Source organism: Lathyrus oleraceus, chromosome 2 (assembly GCF_024323335.1).
Source record: "Lathyrus oleraceus cultivar Zhongwan6 chromosome 2, CAAS_Psat_ZW6_1.0, whole genome shotgun sequence".
Classification (NCBI taxonomy): Eukaryota; Viridiplantae; Streptophyta; class Magnoliopsida; order Fabales; family Fabaceae; genus Lathyrus; species Lathyrus oleraceus.
The window spans coordinates 473,700,513-473,707,505 of NC_066580.1; positions in this window are offsets into that span (position 1 = coordinate 473,700,513).

A 6,993-nucleotide genomic window follows, 5' to 3' on the forward strand; every position below is an offset into this window, starting at 1 on the left:
AGAAAATAATAATTTTGAATTAGCTTTAATGGAAAGTAATAAAAAAGTAAATTAAACTTATTAATTAAAAAATATAATTAAAAAATAAAAAATAAAATTATATTGATAAATTAAAATGACAAATATTTTAGAACACATAATTTTTTCTAATATGATATTTATCTAGATTATGCATTGCATACGAATGTCACTTCATTTTTTTTTTAATTTAAAGATATGCAGTTATCCTAAATTTCAAGGATATATATTTTGATCAATAATAAAAATAAAGGTTAATACTAAATTTGTCCACTCTCATAAGAGAATTGGAAAAAAGCTCCGGTAAAGAAAACATGGGTTCCCTCATGAAGTTTCAAGATTCTTATGTTTTCATCATTCATTAGATTTGGTCAGCATAATCATTAACCTGACAATGATACATTGACTTTTCGTTTAGTTCTATTTAAATTTTTATCTTCATGGTTGTAACATGATATATTATGTTATATTTCATGTTTCATTATTTTTCAATTAAGTAAAATATGTAATAAAATTAAATCACAATTATTTAACAAAGTTAGAAGTGATTCGACTTGTCCACCCCTCCTCTTGAAATCTAAAAAAGAAATTTGGGAGTTACAGTTTGTCTTCTCACCCAAATCACTTAAGAGTTATAGTTCTTCTTGTCACTATTGTTTGTTATTTCTGCAGTTGTATGTTTGATTCCAAGACACTACACATGCTCATTGTTTTATGAAGATATACTATTTTGTTCATTGTTGCTCGTTTGTTCATAGAAATCCACATTCTAGCATCTTCACTGTTTCAAGGTATTTCTTTTTGCTTCCCAAGTTTCTTGTATATTTTTGTTTTCTAAAAAAAAAAAGTAGTCTTTGATTGTACCATTTTTATTAACATATAGGTATGAGTCTGTTCAATGTTATCTTTCACCATGTGGAAGAGTTTGTTCGTGATAACTTCATTTTCTATAAAGAAGGTGCTAAAACAATCGTTTATGGGTGAGATTTAATTAAATGGTCTTACTTTGAAGCACTTAGCTTTGTAAAATAATAGGGTTATGATGGTACTGGAGTTAGAATATGGAGAAAGATTAAAGTTATTGATTAAGGTTTCTTCCACATGGTTGATGATTCTCATGATGCTGAAGTTGTAAATCATTCCATTTCTAACAATATTGATGGACATATAAGGGTGGAACATAATGTTGAAGACAATTCAAATAAGGTGCTCAAAATATGCAGTGTATTGATATATCTACAAAGGGCCTCCAAGGGGTGAAAAGACCATGTCGCCAAAAAAGGGAGATGGAATCCTATTGTCTGCAAGAGGTATGACATCGCTCTTTAACACTCCCGCTCGCTAGTATAGGAAAATATGGAAAATGACACGTCTTGGTCAGAGATAATGCATAAAAGGTATCAAGAGAATAACATATGTCTCCCTAGAAAATATGGATTCAAAGGTCCGCTACCCTCACTAGGTGGACGATTGCAATTCCCAAGAAGTCCTAAAAACTTGTCCATGGACATATATAAATACCTCAACCTTTGTGTTGAGAGATATATTTTGAACCCATAGAAAATACCTCAAAATACAGAGTTTCTCACTCCATGGAGCTTGCTCTCTCAACATCAAACACACCTTATAAATAGTGCCTCTCACCACCATGAGCTTGCCCTAAACCGTCGAAAATCCTCAGCGCATCTGGTCACCCCTACCAGCATAAGGGTGTCACGCATCTGTACATTTTAGGAAGTACAGTGATGCCCAACATGGATTCCGATGAAACTAACTTGAGCCACACCTCTTATTATCCCCACCATTTTCACTACCCTTTCTTGAAAAATGGAAAAGAAAGATATAGGATTTGTGGTTAACACCATTTCTAGTGGTTTCCCCAGCAGAGGAAGTTTCAGTTCCTCCTAGAGGAAATATGCTAGGCAGGTGCTGACTTTCGAACGTAATATCCCCATGACTCTCCAAAGCCAGGCAGATAGGAACAAGGGTCACCATTACTTTCTCTAACAGTGACGTCATCAGATTCTACCCTCATGACTATGATCCCATGGTCACCATTTTGCAACATGATAATTGGGAAATCAATCGAGTCTTGATAGAGCTAGAAGCTCAGCTGACGTCCTATTCTAGAGCACCTTCCAAAAGCTCCAACTCAATCCCGACAACATTAAGGCTTTCTAAGGTTCAATATTAGGCTTGTATGATTGGAATTTTATTCCTCAAGAGACAAATGTTGGACCATGTGTTGAGATAACTTGTCCAACTTCTTAAACCAGAATAACAGTAAAAAGACAACAATAAAATAATACAGAAGGCGGTAAAATAATACAAGAGATTGGTAACACAGTTCAGTGAAACCACACCTACGTCTGGGGGCGAACTATACCCAAGAAAGGAAATTCACTACTTTAAATTAGTACACTTAGTCTTAAAAGAACCAACACACCTTATATTGTTCAAAGCATCTTCCTAATCCTAATGAATTTCTATTTAAGAACTCCCCCTAAATATGAGAACCTACCAATTTTCTTCTCAATCGCACAATCCGTGATTGGTGTTTACAATTCAAATAACCAATGTTGAATATTACAAATAAACTAAGACAAACCTTTTATGCCAAATTACTAAACATAGAGGTGTACAACAGTAGATTCCACACTAATCCAATTATGGAATTAGCTTGGAATATAAGAAACAAAGACTCAAACCCCAACACAAAGAACCTATTTCTTGCGCACCAAAACTTTTGACAAACAATGAGAATTGAGTCTCCTTATATAAGAATGTATTCTGAGCCTTTTCTCCTTATGGATATGCATTTAATTCGTCCAGAAAATAGCTGAATTAGTTGGATGCGATTTTCTCCTCAAATCTCTCCAATAAAAGATATGATTTATTATAATTCAAATTTAAATTTAAATCACATTTAAATATGATTTGAATAGCTCCAACTGTCAACAAATCAATTAAAATATTGCTAAAATAATTGCATCAAATCTGATTGAAAACCAATTAGAAAATATGCAACAAACAACATCCAACATGGCCTGCTGTGAAGGTCAAATGTTGTACAACACATGCTGGAAAATTGGGTTCAACATGTTGCATCAGTACATCAAAAATCAACTTTTCTCCTTGACTTGCAGATCTTCTATTATGGAGAGAATCTTGGATAGACGAAATCAGAACCAACTGCAATTTCCATCTGTCTGTTTTCAAGAGACCAGATGTTGCAACCTACATGTTGGAACATCTTGTTCAACATGTGTCCCTTATGCACTATAACCATCTTGATAAATTCCATGTTGTTTTGCATAGTGCGGCCAATCCCGAAATGACCAATAAGGTGAACAAGTGCAAGTAAGGGGCCAAATAACCCTAGAAACGATTTGCACCGTAGAAGCATATTCCAAGGAGATTTAAGTGAAATACCTCATAGTGGATGCCTTATCACCCTATAACATCATCCTTCACAGGCTATCCATCAACTTACTAAGGGAGATTATATCTACTTAATACCTGATCCTGAAATATCTGCTACCCAGCGGGCGAGTAAGGAGGATTCGAGGAGACTAAAAAAGCTACCCAGGAATGTTACCAGAGTAGCATGGATATGGGAAAAGAGGATCTCTCCCATGAGACTGCCCTTTTTTATGAAGTATATGGCACATTATTTATGCTAGAATTTCATAAACAACCGTTAGTCTATTAATTAAATGTTACAAGTAAGATCGACTAGTGAATCCTATAACGCAGTGCTAAAGTTCTTAATTTATGATTTTATTTGGGAACAAGACACAATTTTGACTAGGTCGAAATACTTGTATTAAAATGTAAATGTGCAATCTGGACAAAGATAATGGAATAATTAAGTAGAACAAGAGTAAAATAAAAGGACTAAGATGGTGTATGGATGAAAGTAATAGAAAAGTAAACTAAATTGAAAATAATTTTGCGTTAATGTAAAGATTGGTGTTTCATGGTTCATACATTCTCTCAGTGAATACTTTTTTCTCTTAACGTTAATACTTCGAGTGTAAGTGAGATCCTGTAGTAAAATGAACACCCATAATTCTATAAATGAAAGTCTTATATATACTAGTGAGAAATAACTTCCTTTAATGTTTAAATCCTCAGCTTTCTCCATGTAGAAGCTCGCATGCCCCTTCGTCTCTCGTTTCTTCCACGTGTTCTTCAAAATGCAACTTCAAAGTAGTTATCCATCTTTGAACGTGACATTTACGTGCCCAAATAACTTCCTCTTCGACACAATTGGTGTCGTCGAGAATCATTTTTGTTAGGATCTTTCCATAATATTCCCAACAGTTACTAAGTCCCAATTTCTTTTTGCTTGAGACTTAAGAACCTTGTACACATCATCAAATAGTGAACATGTTCCTACCTTTAACATGTTTGCTGAGGTATTTTCCCTTGTAAAAAATCCCAGCTAACACACATACATTGTGAGCTTTGACTCCAGACTAGGCATGGAAAATGATAGGCTCACGCCACAAAGGATCTGAAGGAGGTTCAGATATGGCCTTTGGCTCACCAAGTGACAAAGATAGGCACCTCACTTTTCAAAGAAGAAGAGCGCAAACTAGTTGACCAACTAATTAGAGACGTCAACTTATTCTCTTGGCCCCCCTTCAATATATCGAACATAGATACTAGAGTGGTGTGTCATCGCCTCACCATTAACCCTTCTATGAGACCAATGTCATAAAGAAAGCGTGAAGTTGGCTTGGAGAAGAGAGTCACCATCTATGGGGAGGTAAATAAGCTATTAAGCATCTATTTCATCACAAAAGTAAAAATATCCAACCGAGATAACCAATGTGGTCCTAATAAAGAAAGTATCAAATAAGTGGCACACGTGCATGGATTTTATTGACCTCAATGCAACTTGCCCTAAGGAACCTTATCCTTTTTTGAACATTGATCGTCTAATTGATGGGTCATCATGCTACTCAAGGTATAACCAGATTAAAATGGATCTCGTCGATCCATCCAATATGGAGTTTATGTCAAACCATGACAATTACTACTATAATGTTATTCCATTCATCCTCAAGAATGTAGGCTCCACCTACAAGTGATTCATTGCTGTGGTATTCTCCTAACAAATAGGATAAAAGTTAGAAGTCTACATCGACGACATGATAATGAATACCTCAGAAGGTTATATTCATGGAGCAGAATCAGAGGATGTAAGGAAATCAGTTATAAAGTACAACATGCATGCTGAATCTCGCCAAGTTCTCCTTTGGGTTTCATGCAGGAAAGTTCTTTGACTTCACGCTAACGAAAAGGGGTTTTGAAGAAAACCCAGATAACTGTCAAGCTATAATCGATATGAAAAGCCCCACCAATATCATAGAAGTTCAAGAACTAGCGAGTTGCCTTGCAACTTTATCTCGATTCCTTTTCTGTGCGGGTGACAATGCTTTTCTTTTCTTCGCTTCCCTAAAAAAAGAAAGAGAAGTTTGAGTAGACAGGGGAATACGATGAGGCGTTCTCAACAAAGAAAACCTTCCTCACATTGTTGTCTATCCTCACTCACCCAAAAGAGGGGTCGTCATTGCTCCTCTACCTTTCAGTCACGCACTAAGCGATGAGCTCAATACTTGTTCAAGAGACAGACAAGAGAAACTGACATGTGTATTTTATAAGCAAAGTGTTAAAAGGCGCTATAACATATTATCAGAAGATCGAGAAGCTATCTTTGGTCGTAGTCACTATGGAGAGGAAGCTTCAACTCTAATCCCAAGGCCATAAAGTACTTGTAAAAACCGACTACCTTGTTCGACAGGTCCTCAAGAAGCCAGACCTAGTAGGAAGAATGATGTCTTGGGAAATAGAACTTCTAGAGTATGACTTCAATACGTCCCAAGAGGAAGCGTCAAGTCCCAAGTTCTGGAATATTTTTTTGTGGAATTCATCTCGCCAATAGATAAAGAGGCGCCTTCAGAATGGACATTGTCAGTTGATGGTGCCTCAAACATCAAAAGGAGTGGCACTGTGATAGTTCTAGAAGGGCCAGGTAACATACTGATTAAGCAATCATTAAAATTTGAATTCAAGGCTAGCAACAACCAGGAAGAGTATGAAGCTTTCATATCCAGTATGGTCCTCTCCCTAGAAATTGATGCCTCAAGGCTAAAGGCGAAAATTGATTCCCATCTGGTCGACAATCAATTCGTCGAGGAATACTTGGCTAAAGAGCTTCAACTCATAAATTATCTCCTCAAGGTACAAGATTTATGAACACACTTGAAGTCTTTTGAAGTGAAGTATGTACCCAGAGATCAACACTTTAAACAAACCTTCTATCTAAACTCGCCAGCACGAAGATAGCGGGATACAATCAGAAAGTAATACAAAAAACTCTGTATGTCCCCATCATTAAGGCATACGAGACCTACAACTTGGAAGCCACCCCTAAATTTAGTTGGATTCCGCCCATACTATGCTACTTCGAAAAGGGAAAACTCCCCGAGGAGAAGGGGGAGGTGAAGAAGGTCCAAAAGCAATCGTCTAGATATACCCTTCTGGCGGGGAAAGCTCTACATGATGGGAAATGCTACAATGACTCAGGGAGCATTGTAACACCCCAGTTATAGTAAATTATTCTATTTTAATTTAATTATACTTTTTGTGTATTTATTTGTGTTTTTATTTGATTATTATGTGTGGATGGATAAATTAATGTGGGTGAGAGAGAGGGTGAGTGCCCTTGTACTAGGGTGTTGAGAGTAATTAGAGAAAGATAGAATAATTTAGAATTACTTTATTAACTGAAGTAATTTTTTTGATTTTATTATTAAATAAAATAGAAAGATAAAAATAAAATAGAAGTTGTAGAGATATTTAGGATAAGGTGGGGATTAGAGAGAAAAGTAAGGGTAAAGTAGGAATTGTCTAATGAGGAAGCTAGGTTTTTAGTGTAATAAGAGAATTAGAAGAATGGAGTGT